The sequence below is a fragment of the Lepisma saccharinum genome, chromosome 17 (assembly GCF_977018435.1).
Source record: "Lepisma saccharinum chromosome 17, izLepSacc3.1, whole genome shotgun sequence".
Lineage (NCBI taxonomy): Eukaryota > Metazoa > Arthropoda > Insecta > Zygentoma > Lepismatidae > Lepisma > Lepisma saccharinum.
Window position 1 is genome coordinate 49,683,951 of NC_139245.1, and position 17,498 is coordinate 49,701,448.

The 17,498-nt window shown below is 37.0% G+C and overlaps 1 protein-coding gene across 1 annotated transcript in view; it reads left to right on the forward strand.

The window, feature by feature from the left end:
• Positions 1–2,305: 2,305 nt before the first annotated feature.
• The window catches only part of LOC146001737 (uncharacterized), a 45,796-nt gene continuing 30,603 nt past the window's right edge, over positions 2,306–17,498 (forward strand). The window contains exon 1 of the mRNA XM_083139436.1: positions 2,306–2,456. The gene's annotated coding sequence lies outside the window, so the exon portion shown is untranslated. The remainder of the gene's footprint in view (positions 2,457–17,498) is intronic.

A 17,498-nucleotide genomic window follows, 5' to 3' on the forward strand; every position in this document is an offset into this window, starting at 1 on the left:
TGCATATACGAAATTTAGTTCTGACAAAACTAAATCATCACTCAAAACTTTGATTTTCAGTTGATCTATGCAGCTTATTTCTGTTATAATAAACCATTCCAATATCCGGTACTGCTGAAATATTTACTTTAGAGAGAGGGGGGGCAGGTTTTGATCTCTTCGACCCTCGAACCGAACTAGCACTACATTGAGACCCCGGAAGTTCTGCTTTCGTCAATGTCTTCATTTTCGAATCACTATATCTTATAAAGCAACCAGAGGACGCTGACAGATCTGATCACCAATCGACTGTATGAATTGTCACATTTACCTCTGAAATCTCATTAACCGATTCTTTGTACAGATCAACCGAAAAATTGAATCCACGTATTTATATCCTCATTATATTCTATAACGTTCCGAAGATAAAACGATTCGTTAATATTTCCAGTAGTTGACTCCTTCTCTCATTCAAGAACGTACCCTCTCCCGCCTTCCAGAGATTAGAAATCACAATGAATCGCCCTACGTGTGGCGCTACCTTTGTTGTGAAGCTTCCAAATGCTGACAAGTCTCTACATAGTGCTCAAGTGCGCTGCGACAACACCGAAAGCGCAAGAAAAGTTTACGTGCAATATTATCAACAACAGGGTTATAGAACATTCTCCGTCTTGCCTCGATAATTGTCTATCTCTTTAAATCATCGTCACATTATTCAAAAAGTCAAAAACTTAATTTTATCTAGTGTAAAATAAAAATATCCTGGGGGGCTCGAGCCACCTCAACCCCACCTTGGATACGTGCTATTAACAAGAACAGGGGTATAAAACATGCTCTTGCCTCAAAAATTATTTATCTCCTTACATTATTTTCACATTATTCAAGAAGCCGAAAACCTAATTTTATTTAACGTAAACTGAAAAATTTCCTCGGGAGTGAGTCGAGCCCCCTGTGTCCCATCTTGGATACGTGCTATTATCAATAACAGGGTTTCGGAACATTCTCCGTCTTGCCTCGATAATTATTTCTGGGTCGGGTACCCTATTCTACACCCTCGAATTTTGAAATTATTTTTTTTTCATTACGTAGGTTATGTGATCCCATTTGTGAATAAAAAAAAATTGGAGCGCGGAAAGAAGTAATTACGACTGTACAGCCGTTTAAAGTTGCGGTAAAAATTTACTATCCTTCGGACACCTCTAATTTTTTCGTTTCGTCAATTTTTGACATTCGTACTTACGTATCTGCTTCACCCGACACCAAATTTTAACTATGTATCTCAACCTAACTGAACTAACCTATCCACGCGCCAATGGTTCGTGGGGCTAGCGCCAATGGTTCGTGGGGCTAGCGCCAATGGTTCGTGGGGCTAGCGTCAATGGTTCGTGGGGCTAGCGCCAATGGTTCTTAGGGCTAGCGCCAATGGTTCTTGGGGCTAGCGCCAATGGTTCGTGGGGCTAGTGCCAATGGTTCGTTGTAAGTCCAAAAATGAAGTGACTCCTACGTTGAAAGTCGTTGTTGTCCTTTTCCACAGAATACCAACCTCCACTCCCTTCCCATCATAAAAATTGGAAGTCGCAAATTATCCCATCCCACAAGTCATTTAGAAAAAGCAACCCTCCCCTATACGGCATGCAGTTGCTAAAAAAATATTATTATTTCCAATTTCTGAAGTCGCATAAATGAAATCGAATGTCTGAAATGTCCAGTCCGCCAATATATCACACAAAGAACATGTCGCAATCGCAAATGTTCCTATTGCACAAGTCAATCATAAGAAGAAAAAGAAAAAAATCAGACGTGCGCCTGTGACATGAATGCATCATTCGCCATCATGAAGTTGTGAAAAACCTTTTTGACGTTACACAGGGAATTTTAATTTCATAAAAAACGTAAGTTTCGTAGCACGTAGATGTAAAAAATTACTTTCCGCGCTATTTAGAAACATCGTTTATTATGAAGAACTAATTTTTGTAACGAGAATATTTGAAATGTGCGAAAAATCGAGGGTGTAGAAAAGGGTACCCGAGCCTTATTTCTCTCCTTAAATTATTGTCACATTATTTTATTTCACACCACAAGAAACCAAAACCTCATTTTATCTAGTATAAACCTAAAACTTTCGACGACTCGAGCCCCCTAAGCCCCCCTCTGGATTCGCGCCTGACTGAAATCATAGAATACTGAAATCAACAGGAACGTTGGCTAAAGTCGACAGTGTTTTGTCTGACAGGGTCAGAGAAAGAAGAAGAAGAAGGAAATAGATGGGAAATAGTAATGCACGCACAGTTTATTTACGTGTGAAAACAGAACACAGTTTTTTTTTTTTAACTTGAAAGCAACAAAGCAACGTCAATAAATTGAGGAAATGTATGGAGATAGTAAAGAACTCAGTCGAGTTTAGTTATTGCACCTATTGAGAGGAACGACTATATAGAGAAATTCGAAGAAAAATACTGAACTGTCAGTCTCAAATTGTAAGTAATGGTACTACTTTACTATAGGGGTGACACCTATAAATCAGTTATTTCGCACTTTTGTACATTGCTAACGTACTATTGTGCATTGTGGAACATTTCTTTAGGTGAAATAATGAATGTCTAACGAAAATAATGTCTTATTTCTTACATTTACGAGTACTTACTGTTACTCGTTATTTCGAATCGGTAACACACATTATGGCGGTAGCGTACTGGTTCATCCCGCGTTGTGAAAGTGTTTTGTCGATTTATGCAGTGTTGGAACCTTGTTCACCGGAAAATACCTACTTTCGTGCCCGGATTTGAAATTATGCTAATACCTCGCAAACCATTGACGTTAACCTCACAAACCATTGACGTTAGCCCCACAAACCATTGACGTTAGCCCCACAAACCATTGACGTTAACCTCACAAACCATTGACGTTAGCCCCACAAACCATTGACGTTAGCCCCACAAACCATTGACGTCAGCCCCACAAACCCTTTTCGGTAAATTTCTCGTATCGGACAGACGGCTGAAATTTGCTAGTTCATTTAATTTGAAAATGGAACGAGTTTACAATACCGGACCACTCTTCAATTGCTATGAAATTTCGCCTACTCACTAATTGAGACCATATATTTACTATACACAAACAGATTTCTTCATATTTAGAGAAGAAACAACTGACGGTAATAAGTTCCTGTAGGATTGTCTAACATCTGGGAGGTGTTTTCTGTCACGTGGGAATGTATCATAGCGGAAATTCATGTTTTTTTGTGGAAAATTAATTTTCCGACGCACAATAGCCTTTGGTGCGTACACCTTCGTAGATCATGGCACTTCGTGCTTGTGTTTCGTCGATGTTCATTGGTTATGCAGTGTTTCCAACCAAAAATACAAACATAGTTAAATTCCGTTGAACCATTCACGATAGCCCCAAGAAACATTACGTAAGGTTTAGTTAAATGAATTTTAACTATTTTTGCCTATCCTAACTAAACCTAACCTAACTTGTTACATGCCTTTTAACTATGTTTGCCTAACTTAACCTTATGTAATGTGTCTTGGGGCTATCGTCAATGGTTCAACGCATTTTTACTATGTTTGTATTTTTTGGGTTAAGAAGGTTGGAAACACTGCATACCCAATAACAATCGACAAAACACAAGCACGACGTGCGATGATCTATGAAGGTGTCTTACGCAAGCAAATAAACAAAAAGAAAGAAGTACTCGTAATGTGAAAAATTGAAATTACTTTCATCTGAAAAACATGAATACCCCTTAAAGAATGTTCCGCGAAGCTGATAGGTAAGTACGAATGTTAAAAATGACGAAACAAAGAAGTTAAACATGTTTGTGGATAGCAAATTTTTACCAATATTACCGATTACAGATCGCAGTCTGTTGGTTTAAAGTTGCAGAAATCATTAATTCAGATGAGATTTGGCATCAAAGTGGTGAATTGAAGCATCCATAAATTTTAGGGCAGCAACTATTTTCACCACGTGGTGAAATAATACATAGGGCTATTTTCAACAGGTGGTGGGAACAGCATGTGGCTATTTACACCAGCAAAAATAATTACCTGATTCATACGATAACATTGCCTCCTCAAGGGCACAGTGGTAGGTCGCGTCCTTGCCTTGTAGTCAAAGGATCCCGGGTGGTTCGGATCCCACTTTAAGCTGTATGTCCAGTCCCGATTAGCCTTACTGTGCATAAAGTGGACTTTAAACACCAAATCATACAAGCAATCAATCAATCTAAACATTAATTGTCAAACTGTAGCTTAAGGTGAGGAGGGACAATTTCCCCTAGGTCTTTCTCGTTGGGGCAGCTGCCGATCACTGTTGCCAACTTCGCTCTTTTGGAGCCAGATCTGGCTCTTTTGTGCACTACTTTGACTGTGAACTATGGCACCCACCCTCTGCCCCACCATGTTGCCACCACTGGCTCCGGCCCATAAAGACCAACCTTTGCCATTAGTGTACATTTTGCCGCGATGTGATATTCATATATAAACTGCATCACCCACCCCCTCTTTCCTCCCCAGGTATTTTTATATATAGCGCTGTGGCTAAGGTGAAGATGACAATATTATTATCCTCGAATCCATTATTTTCGATTTCATATGAACGTCATTGGATTATTGAGATGGGTGATGCTGCCAAATCTAGGCGGTGAAAACTGAGAATAAATTGCCATCACTTTAAAGCTAAAGGTAATAGCAGGGCACCCCTCTGACACCTAAAATTACCCTAGGAGGCACTTTATGCAGCCTTCGTTAATCTAGCTCCTTGAAAGTCATCTTTAGCTTTATTAATGGTGCAATGTTGCTATTTTATGCACATCAGGTTTGGCAAGACTGCCAGGATGGCCATATCAGGCAAGGAGAAATGTATTAGTTTTATGGGACCATTATTTTATTCATTCTCTCGGGAATATCAAACATCCAGTGATGTAGAAAAGTACATGGACGGAAAAAGGACACGTTGAACTATATCATAGTAGAAGGAAAAGTCTAAACTCCCATGTGATTAGCCATAAGTTGAAGTTGATTTCCCATAAGGAATACATGGGATTCTGTAAATACTTATTAATCATATGTTTCAAACATCATGTCTAGCTTACTAATCAACTTAAAAAACAGTTTCCACTTTCAACATGGAGAGAAATTCATATTCGCTCGCATGCTAAACCTTTTTTTAAATAATAAATGCACAACTAGTGCATAATTGCCCCTCCTCATCTTAAGTGATGCGTTAAAATTCTTGAAAGAGTCTGTATTCTTAATCTCCAATAATGTAGTTTAGTTTGAAAGTGGCATCACAATTTGGAATCTACCTCAGCACATGAAAAATTAATTTTTCATCCACAATTTTGAAATTCTTTGAACAAATTCAAAACTAACTAACTCTTTAGCCACCTTAAACCCGGAGGTTCAAAGCTGCAGCAACACAGGCCTTCCATCTGTCCCTATCCTGAGCAAGATCCATATACTCTTTTCCATCCCTACCAATTTCCTTTAGGTCCATCTCAACGTTATCCATCCATCATCATCTTGGCCTTCCTACAGGTCTCTTACCATCAGGTTTCCCAACAACAATCCTGTAAACCCTTATTTCCTCCCATTTGTGCCACATGGCCAGCCCACCTAAGTTTTGTTGATTTAATCATTCTAATAATATCTGAACATGAATACAAATTATGTAACCTTCTCCACTCACCTGTCTCCTCATCCCTTTTAGGTTCAAATATTTTCCTAAGGATATTATTTTCAAAGAGACTCAATATATGTTCCCCTCCCTTTCAATTTAAGGGACCAAGTTTCGCATCCATATAATACTACAGGCAAAATTACTGTTTTGTATATTTTAGCTTTTGGTTTCTTAGATATTAAACGAGAAGATAAAAGTTTATGAAGAGAAAAGTAACATGCATTTCCTGAATTAAGCCTGATTTTTATGTCCTCTTTAATATCGTTTTCATTTGTTATACGGCGTACAGTTTTAGAAGCGATATCGGGCTGGGCTATGCAAAGTCTGTCCGTGGTGGTCAGCCAATGGCAGGAGTGCAATGTTGTACAGTTAGGAAACTGCGGCGTGCAAGTTAAACACTGTGTTCTGTATTTTTCTTGCACCCAAGAAGTTTTCATAAACGTCGCCACTTTAAGGTTCATCATAAGATGGGCAAGACATTTTGAACCTGACTGTCCCAAGTCCCATAAATTTCAGTTGCCTACAGCCGGAGTAATTGTTTCTCAAAGATACACAGGAAACAACATGTCTCAACACACACACACAATGACCCTTTCATTTTCCTTCTGTCTGTTTTTCTTTGCCACTTGTTGACAGCTGAGTTCTTGTGTCTTGGGAAAACAATGGGTGTTAAATTCGTCTCAGTATACACAATGACTCTTCATTGTTGTGGACATTCTCGAACATTGCGATTCTGAGTAAGTTTGAGTGATATGATATTATAATTCTGTGTAGAAATATTCACTACAAAATTTCACTGTACTCATATATACTGCATATGCATTACATAAAGAAAAATGAATATTGGACACAGCGAATGCTCAGTCTTTCTCTTCCGCTTGCAGTTAGTTAGGTAACAGCGCAATCTCTTTAGCTGCTTTGAAAAATATTTTAGCATTATTCTTAATTGTATTTATATCATCCCCTAATAAGTCTACATCATCTGCATATGCTAAAAGCTGAGTCACACCATTTAATTTTAGTCCTTCTTTAGTTTCTTTTACCTTCCTTACAGCATATTCTAAGGCAAAATTAAAGAGCAATGGAGATAATGCATCTACTTGTTTTAACCCATCATGAATTGTAAATTTGTCAGACATATTATTACCCACACGAATTTTACTTTCTGTTTCACTGGTGCATATTTTTATCATACTAACAAGCTTCTTCAAGGTATTCCAAACTCTACTAATATATTATATAATTTATCTCTTTTGACCGAATCATATGCTTTTTTGAAATTTATGAATAGCTGATGGACACTTTGATTATATTCTCACTTTTTCTCAAGTGTTTGATGTGAAAAATTTGATCTGTTACGTTTAAATCCACATTGATAATCACCTATAATTTCATTAGCATATTGGGTTAGTCTTGTTAAAAGAATGTTAGATAATATTTTATATGTTGTTGAGAGTAGAGCAATTGCACGGTAATTATTGCAGTTCATTTTATCACCTTTTTAAAACACAGGAACAATTCTTTCCATTGTTGAGAGATTTCTTCATTATGCCATATTAAACAAATTAATAATTATGAATTTGACATGTTAACGAATTTCCACCATATTTAATTAACTCAGCTGGTATTAAATCAATGCCACTTGCTTTCTTATTCTTTAGCCTTTTAATAGCATCTTTAACTTCAGTCAAGTTAGGTTCTGGAACTAAAGGTTCTGTTGTGTGTACTTCATTTACTTCTGATTTATCTCCTACATGAACATTTAAGAGGTCATTAAAGTAGTTCTTCCATCTATTTAGAATATCGCTTGGATCAGCCAAAAAATCACCGTTTTTATCTTTTACCAAGTTTTCTTTAGGTTGCCACCAGTGGCAGCTCGTGACTTTTCAAAGATGCGTGCTACGACTGATGCTGTTTTTCATGTACTTATAATGGCCCCTACCCCTATCCCCCACCCCCACATACGTGCCGGTTCTGTAGCCACGAACGTTAAGTGGTCGACTCTCGATCTCGCCATCGAAGTTCCGGGTTGGAGTCTCGGCCCGGGTATGGGTATTCTATGATTTTTGACAAGACGTAGCGATTTTTTTTTTAACTTGTTCATTATGCTTTTGAAGCGATTCTAAATAAGCGCTGCTTAACTGCGTTGCTATGTCGACAGTTCCGAGAGAGAGAAAATTTAACTCATTATTCATGTGCTTTTTGCTTTCACTATGCTTTCTCATATATTCACTTAAATGTCCTAGATCTTTTACCCCTCCTTTAGACCACGAATCATTACTTCCAAAAAGTATGCAAGGAAAACAGAATTCGAATTTGACACCCACAAAGCCATGGTTCACTATCGTACAGTTATCTATTAAATCACCTCTTATACGTAGCGTTCTTACCTCCCTTTGCATTCTTCGATAGATCCAAATCTGGCAACGGCCGTCCTAGAGCTTTTATTTCCAACTTTTCTTCAAGTGTTAGGTCGCTGCAACAAGGAATCCACCGAATTCATGGTACACTAACACACACACTCACTTTCACTTCTAACAACAACAAAAAGCTAATCCTTCACAACAATGACCAACACTTCATGCACCACGCGATTTTAACACAATGAACCGCGCAGAAAATTTTCGGGTCTGGAAGCTGGGGAAAAATGACGGTACTCTGTAAGTTTGTTTCTTGACTATTGAAGTGCTACATAAACGCAAGGAAATATATTTCTAGCATTTAAAAACAGGTAATTTAGATAAAATATAAAATTAAAATTTCCTAAACATAAATTACATAGCAGAATCCACTTTCGGAAGCAAAAAAGGCACGGACTATAGTTTCAGAGTTGCAATCTCTACAACTTAACACCGAAATAGATAAAAGGCTAAGGGGTAGTGTCAATTCGCGTTTCAACTTTTTGCAGGTGCTGCTAATGTATACTACATGTTACAAACATTGCATAAGTCTACACTGATAATGTACAGAACGCTAGAAAGTGACATTAATAAACGTTGTTCTGACAGAGGTTGTCGTAGACTTTCTTCTTATCCTGAGATGGCACACTTACCGTTCTGTGTCTTCCTGTAGCATGCTAGCAGATGATTTTACTCGAGCCGAGACCCTATCCTCCGTACGAATCGAGGAGTGGGGTGTACAGTATTCATACGCGGAGTGACGAAAAAGGGGCGAAAACGTGCTGTTGAGATTCTAGCACGGTACGGTATTCCTTATAGCCCCAACAGCGTGAGGGAAATGCGTGGCGCCGCTGGTAAATGTTGAGGCTCTTAACATGAGAAGTTTCATTTCACTTTAGGGCTTCATTAAACTTCTTGCATCTGTGAGAGTTGCTTTTTTCTTCTTTTCATTTTAACAAATTTAGCAACGTGCTATAGCACGGTAGCACGTATTAAGCAGCCGCCACTGGTTGCCACCCTTTTCTAAATTCATTTACACCTTTATATAAAGAACAAATGCAAAACAAGAATCATTCCCGAGCTGTATCTAGTTGTGATCAATTTAAACTAAAAACCTCTAAATTTGCTACAGTTGTTGTGGTCTTAAAATTGTTGACTTAACCCCAAACCTTCGTAAAACACACTATATTACAAAGTTTTTATTAACAACTTAAAGCTCAAGTGATATCCTAACGTTGCTGAGACTTGTGTTTCTTAATCTATGAAAATGTCACCTAGTCAAATGCGAGCATAATTTAAAGCTCTCGCAACACATGTTAAATTGGTCTGTTGTCCATCATCTTTAAACATGGTGACCAATTTTTCTTAAATACAATGTGCTATGACCAAACCTTTAAGTTATCTTGCAACTGTAAAAATTGCAACTCATAAGCGTCACATTTATGGCAGTTATCATAAATACAATGTTTGTGATTTCAACACCACCTCTCTTAACTGTGAAATACGATTTTAAAAGTTTTACTTCAAAATTGCAGATTTTCATCCACCATCTCGAAATGCATTGTCCAATTTTGCTCACAAGTTTTCTAGCTGCAGAAATATTTTTACCCAAATAGTTCTAAATTTACAGCAGTTATCATGGCCACTAAATAGATGACGTATTCCTTAGCCCATCACCCTAAATCGTGCCCCATATTTTGATAATTTTATTTTCAAATTAGTGCAAGTAATATCATAATTAGAGTTGCAAAAAAGCCTGCTTTTTTGAATGGATGGTTTATTTTCCAAAAAAAGCTGGCTTTTTTGGCTTTTGACCAATTACAGCTAACCTATTTCTCTTGAAGTTACTGTTATGAGTTTACAGGTTTGTAGTAACATATTTTACAACTAGCTAAAAAAAATGACATGATGTAGCTGCCTAGAGAGAGATTATTGGCCAATCCCAGAGTACAGATATTGCATAGTGGTTCAGATACAATTTTAACCCTAGCTTACCGCATCTACTTTTTAGATATTTCAACTGTTTGAAAATAAATAACATGGTTCCCTAGTATGTTCCCAATATTTCTGTATTACTTTGCTCATAAAAACATAAATGTAATGTAAATAGGAGGCAAAATGCACTTTTGCATCTTTGAATGCATCTCATTCGAGACAGTTATGCCAGTGACAGTGTACAATTGGTTGGTAATGATGCTAATTATTGTAAATGCACTTCTATGGACAAAAAAGCATTAACAAAAAATCATTATGGAATTTGTGAGTTTTAGTGAATGATATAATATATGCAAGTCACTCATGCAATTGGTTGTTATATTAATGATAGTATTTTTTGTAATTATTATAATTAATAAATAACTGCACATATATAATCAGCAAAGGAAGAGTGATTGAATAATAAAATGGTTTCTTGAATTTTAGTTATAAAAAAGAAGTGTGGGCCTGTGAGTTGACCGCCGATGTAAGTTTTTGTATGGCATGGGTAAGCTAGGGTTAAAACTAAACGTGTAGTCCTGATGAGCACATCTGACCATGAAATGGACTTAAAACAAGCTTTTACATGTTTGTGTCTCAATTTAAATGTTGTCATAAAATATGAAACAAATATTAATATGTTTCGTGACAGTTAAAAATCTTTACTGTTCACAACACATATGCAAAAGTGTACATATTACGTGAATGTGTGTATATATCCTGTTTAACAGAGCTTTGAGATGGAAGCGACTCATGGCTCCTGGGAACCAACCCTTAGAAGTAAATGCAACATTTCGAACCAAAGCAACATAAGCTGCAAGTGTCACTTGGCCTGTACAGTTTTCTCAGGGAACTTTCAGACCAAAGCAACAAGTGACATGTGTCATTTGGAAGCAGACCCTCAGTAATCCATTGAACCTTTTGAACTGAAGTGCGGCCATGAGCTAAACATGTCACTTGCATGTTGCTTGGACTATACTGTTTTCTCAATGGCATAAATCGTGCCGCTTCGGTCTGTTGTTCTTACATGCATGGTGAATGTTTTGCTTTATACTGAAGGAGACTGTGTCGCTTGTCATCTGAGACTTCAGTCTGAAAGCTCCTTCAATGGGGCACATCACCTCGGTCTTGTTAGTGCATGTGTGGTGGATGCTTGCTTGTAGACTGAATGGGCCCATGTCACTTGCCACGTGACACACCCCACTGCTTTGGTCTGAATGTTCTCTATACTTAACAAGATTATTAGTTACTTCATCAGATTTAATTTAGCCTGTAAATCACAGAGAACAAATTGCAAGTACTGTTGTTGGAAAAAGGTCGGCTTTTTGATAGAAGGTTCCTTTTGTAATCATAAATGTGCCTCTGGAGTGGAATAAAGTAATAATGTTGCCTTGTAATAAGGAGTAGTGTGAGGTTCAATCCTCAGTGGAGGCAGAGGGCTTCTGATCTCATTTCAAACTTAGGTCCAGTCCAGATTTCTTAGATTTTTTTCCCCCATTTGTGGCCAGTCTAATTTACTTCTGTTTCAGTGCCAGTAGTTTTCAACTGCCGGTCCGCAAAAGGTCTGTTGCACCCAGGGGTTGATGACTAATTTAAATCTTAATTTTATATTTGACAAGTCTATACATAATTGAACTATTATGCCATAGTTGATATATTAATATTAATGAAGGATGCATATTAATTGCCATATATACTTTAAAGATCAGAAATGTATTTATGAGTGAAATTATTGGGATCAGGGCATCGACTTGTAAGAAATAAATTTACTGGGCTGTGGTCTCACAAAGGTTGAGAATTTTGTAACAAGCAGCTAAAATACATCACTAGTTGTTCCGTGACCAGGTTTAGCGGCCATTTAACCAAATTATACATGATGTACTGGAAAGCCAGAATACAAATATACATATTTTACTGAACTCAAAATTTAATGTAAAGAAATTTGATACTAGATTTTCAAAAGGTAGAGCAGTATTTTCTTTTTTGCTTCATGTACGTGTTCGTATAACAAATTCAAACATCGAAAATAGTATCATACTAATCATTCTATTAGGTTCTATTAAAAACACATATAAAACTACTCTAAAGTAAGAATCACGAACCTTCCGACCTTCTGTAAACAACCGTCTCACTTCGAGTAACGTATCACTCCGCGCCAGCTGTTCGTGAATGACGCGGCCATCATATGCTGCTCACTCGCAACCTTTAATTTTACTTAACATGGAAAAACGTATTCTTATTTTAACTGATAATCTACACATTGAAGTATAATAAATTTTCTAGAAGTGATTAAATACGTGTTCTTGTTCAAGAATGAACATATTTTTCTATTCCAAAAGTCCCATTTATCTGACACTGGGTTAACAGATCCCCCTTCCCCCCTCCTCTCTCAGTATGACAGCGCCAAAGTTATACGTACAAGAGAGTGAGAGATTTGTTTCAGTAAATTCAAGCCTTTTGGTTTTATTGCTTCCTCTTCCACCAAATTATTGCCCAACATTGTTGACATGTAGAGTATTGTTTTCTCCTTTGTGCAACAAATATACTGCCAGTTTTAGCAGAAGCTAAACAAAGATAAGCCGGGGAATAAAAAGAGATTGTTTATCTTTCTCTCAGTTTCTCGTGCACTAGAAAACAAGAAGACGATAATAAGCACATTATTTACGCACGTCTCAAGCAAGTAATGTATTTTCTTACCTTGATTCAGCAGTTCCTTTTTGAACTTGAGGCATTTTCGGCACTAGACATCATCTTGTCAGAGTACGGTCTGTCAAATTTGCTTCCCAAAAAGGAACTCAACGTGGCACAAGAGGCGATTTAACGTTGACTGCTAAAATTGGGGAGATCGTCATCAATCATCACTATCAACATCTTCCCCACAGTTGACAGGACGGCTCTTTGATTGAAAGAATACGAAAGCACCTTGCATTGTATTGCACTTATCTCAAAATCGGTGTACTTGTTTATACGAGCAACAACGTGTTTTTTTCGCGGGAATCACAAACTGACCGGTCGTTTTCCTCCTTTCTTTCACCACACTGAAAATACAAAGACGCAGACACACAATTACACTTGGACACCAACTTCACTGCTTGCTCAGGATAGCACCGACACAACGTCACATAAACGTTAAGAACAACCTGCTTCTTGCCACTTTTCGAACGGCTATATTTCCGAAAGACTAGTCGCCATGTTCGAAACTAGCGCTATTTTCTTACTGTTCACGTGATCGATTCTAATTTATACAATAACCAGGTATTATTATTATAGACAGAAACCTTTAATGAAAATATATTTTAAAAAGTATAATGCAATGTAATTTACACATTCTTCTTCCATTAGCTTACTTTCATAGAACGGACTACATAATGCGGAAGAAATCCGTTATTAGGCTGTTGCCAACCTCAATACTTCTCGCTAAGTCAAGTACAGAAAATGAAGTGGTATGTCGAATGTCGGCATATGATAGTGTGATTTCACATTATCAGTGACGATCCTCCGGGGATGGGGGAGGGGGTGGGACACAGGAGTCGATCTATAATCCAGAGGTGTTTACCATCCGCATGGTGACATCCTCACACTCCGGAATACTTTTGCGGGTGAAGGAGGGCAGGCCGTAGGGTCAGGGAGGTTGGTTTAAAATGAACACCTCTCAACAAAGGAGAAGAAAAATGTGACAATATTTAAAAATTCACCCCTAAATATGCATTTTGTTTTATATGTAGCGTACAATAAAATGTGACTGCCTCAAAATATTTCTGTATTCTGCAATCTTCTTTCCCCACTTTTATGCTTCTCTAAGTTGCCATTTTAGTTTCCCTTGGTGTCTTTGCTTCATAATCCAGCATTTTTGAACAGGATGATATGGACATACGAGTGTGTTTTTGGATGAAGTAACTTTAGAGATGTTGAAGTACACTCTGGAAGATACTGGAATGTGTGACATTGAGGTGTAGATCGACACGCACATTTGTCATTAGTTACGAGACGATGAGGGATAGGTGATATTTGAATTCCAAATTAGTTAGCCGCCCCTCGTGACAGAGTGGTTAGCACATCGCACTACGACGCCAGGGATCCTGGGTTCGAATCGTGTCCTGGGCATGGATGTTTGTGAATGTCCATTTATCGATTTCATCATATCATCATCATTCATCCCGATCGCAAATTAGCCATAAGTGGCACAAGAGGGGAAGTAAAATAAAGCAAATCAACAAACCAAATGAGTTATTTCCATTATTTTTATCTAATTAATAATTATTAATTTAGTCAATCAAATCATATGTATTAGCATACTTTCATTATCTATAATAATAAATCATAACACTTTCAAACTTGAAATAAATTTAATGAAGAGACCCCGGTTTCAAAACGTCATTTATCTCAATGTGTCACATTCTTCTAGCAAGGTTTTTTTAGTAAAATATGAGAGAAAATTAATCCTTTGGTACGGAACTGTCTTACTCCTGGGGGATAAGATGTAAATTTTGTATTTGATTTTTTAAATTTAGCGTTGCTTTTTTTCCACTTTTGGCTAATCCAGACGATGAGAATGAGTAATCGTCAGATGAAATTGATGAAGGGACACTCACAAATATGTTTTATATGTAGCGTACAATAAAATGTGACTGCCTCAAAATATTTCTGTATTCTGCAATCTTCTTTCCCCACTTTTATGCTTCTCTAAGTTGCCATTTTAGTTTCCCTTGGTGTCTTTGCTTCATAATCCAGCATTTTTGAACAGGATGATATGGACATACGAGTGTGTTTTTGGATGAAGTAACTTTAGAGATGTTGAAGTACACTCTGGAAGATACTGGAATGTGTGACATTGAGGTGTAGATCGACACGCACATTTGTCATTAGTTACGAGACGATGAGGGATAGGTGATATTTGAATTCCAAATTAGTTAGCCGCCCCTCGTGACAGAGTGGTTAGCACATCGCACTACGACGCCAGGGATCCTGGGTTCGAATCGTGTCCTGGGCATGGATGTTTGTGAATGTCCATTTATCGATTTCATCATATCATCATCATTCATCCCGATCGCAAATTAGCCATAAGTGGCACAAGAGGGGAAGTAAAATAAAGCAAATCAACAAACCAAATGAGTTATTTCCATTATTTTTATCTAATTAATAATTATTAATTTAGTCAATCAAATCATATGTATTAGCATACTTTCATTATCTATAATAATAAATCATAACACTTTCAAACTTGAAATAAATTTAATGAAGAGACCCCGGTTTCAAAACGTCATTTATCTCAATGTGTCACATTCTTCTAGCAAGGTTTTTTTAGTAAAATATGAGAGAAAATTAATCCTTTGGTACGGAACTGTCTTACTCCTGGGGGATAAGATGTAAATTTTGTATTTGATTTTTTAAATTTAGCGTTGCTTTTTTTCCACTTTTGGCTAATCCAGACGATGAGAATGAGTAATCGTCAGATGAAATTGATGAAGGGACACTCACAAATATGTTTTATATGTAGCGTACAATAAAATGTGACTGCCTCAAAATATTTCTGTATTCTGCAATCTTCTTTCCCCACTTTTATGCTTCTCTAAGTTGCCATTTTAGTTTCCCTTGGTGTCTTTGCTTCATAATCCAGCATTTTTGAACAGGATGATATGGACATACGAGTGTGTTTTTGGATGAAGTAACTTTAGAGATGTTGAAGTACACTCTGGAATATACTGGAATGTGTGACATTGAGGTGTAGATCGACACGCACATTTGTCATTAGTTACGAGACGATGAGGGATAGGTGATATTTGAATTCCAAATTAGTTAGCCGCCCCTCGTGACAGAGTGGTTAGCACATCGCACTACGACACCAGGGATCCTGGGTTCGAATCGTGTCCTGGGCATGGATGTTTGTGAATGTCCATTTATCGATTTCATCATATCATCATCATTCATCCCGATCGCAAATTAGCCATAAGTGGCACAAGAGGGGAAGTAAAATAAAGCAAATCAACAAACCAAATGAGTTATTTCCATTATTTTTATCTAATTAATAATTATTAATTTAGTCAATCAAATCATATGTATTAGCATACTTTCATTATCTATAATAATAAATCATAACACTTTCAAACTTGAAATAAATTTAATGAAGAGACCCCGGTTTCAAAACGTCATTTATCTCAATGTGTCACATTCTTCTAGCAAGGTTTTTTTAGTAAAATATGAGAGAAAATTAATCCTTTGGTACGGAACTGTCTTACTCCTGGGGGATAAGATGTAAATTTTGTATTTGATTTTTTAAATTTAGCGTTGCTTTTTTTCCACTTTTGGCTAATCCAGACGATGAGAATGAGTAATCGTCAGATGAAATTGATGAAGGGACACTCACAAATAACACCCGAGCCGGAACTTCAGTGATGAGTCTGAAAGTCGGTCACCAGGCAAGATGTACATTTTTAACTTTTTTTTTCACATACATTCAATAACTTTCACCAGGTCATCAGTGATACACTGCTTATTCCGCATCTGTTGACAAATTGAATGTTTTTACACCTTGTAGGATATGTGGATTATTTTTTTCATAAGTTTGCAACACTTTAGGGTACACGTGCTTTTGTTTACAGAAGGTCTGAAGTTCTATGATTCTCACTTTAGCTATGTTAATATGTTCATACTACATAGATACATTAAATAAATCTACCGAAATATGAAGATAACCCTCGGAAAACCACCCATTCAAAAAAGCCAGCTTCTTTGAAAGCACTGTTTGTCTAGCTACGAATTTCATATTGTAAACTGTATTTTATAATTTGAAATGAGTGTCTATTTTACAGTAGGGAGATAAACTGAAACCATAGAACAGGATAAATACTGCCAACTCCTGTATTTTCATTGATTTGAGACACTTTTGTGAAAATAGCAGATAAAAACCCAACCAAAAAAACGCAGAAAAAAGTCCGTTTTTTTCAATAAAAAACACTTCCAACCCTAAATTCATAATGCTCCTGTAAGTTTTGTGCACAAAGCTCAAAACTGTAGTCTCTACAAAGGTTTCAACAGTGATTGGAACGCTACATTTTAAAAGTAGCTTCGCTACAGCTACAGCTACTTTTCCAAAATGTAGCTTCGCTACAGCTACAGCTACATTTACCTAAAAGTAGCTCGCTACGCTACTCCTGTGCGCTACTCGCTACTTCGCTACTTTTTCGCTACTTCTGCATGAACAAAAAACAAGTCATGAAGAAATTTGAAACTTCCCAGCTGTTAGTTAGATAATAGGCAGTTATCACAATACCAGTCAATTGATATATTTTTTGAGTTACCATCTGACTTGTTTTAACATTTTTGGTGGCAACAATTAATTTTTTAATGAAAAATTATGAAGGAAGGATTTTGAACAAAAAGTTTCAATTGCATCTTTTCATAAACTCCTAAGAGAATTATCAGGAGCATGAACCCAGAGAACTATGACAAGCAATATCTAAA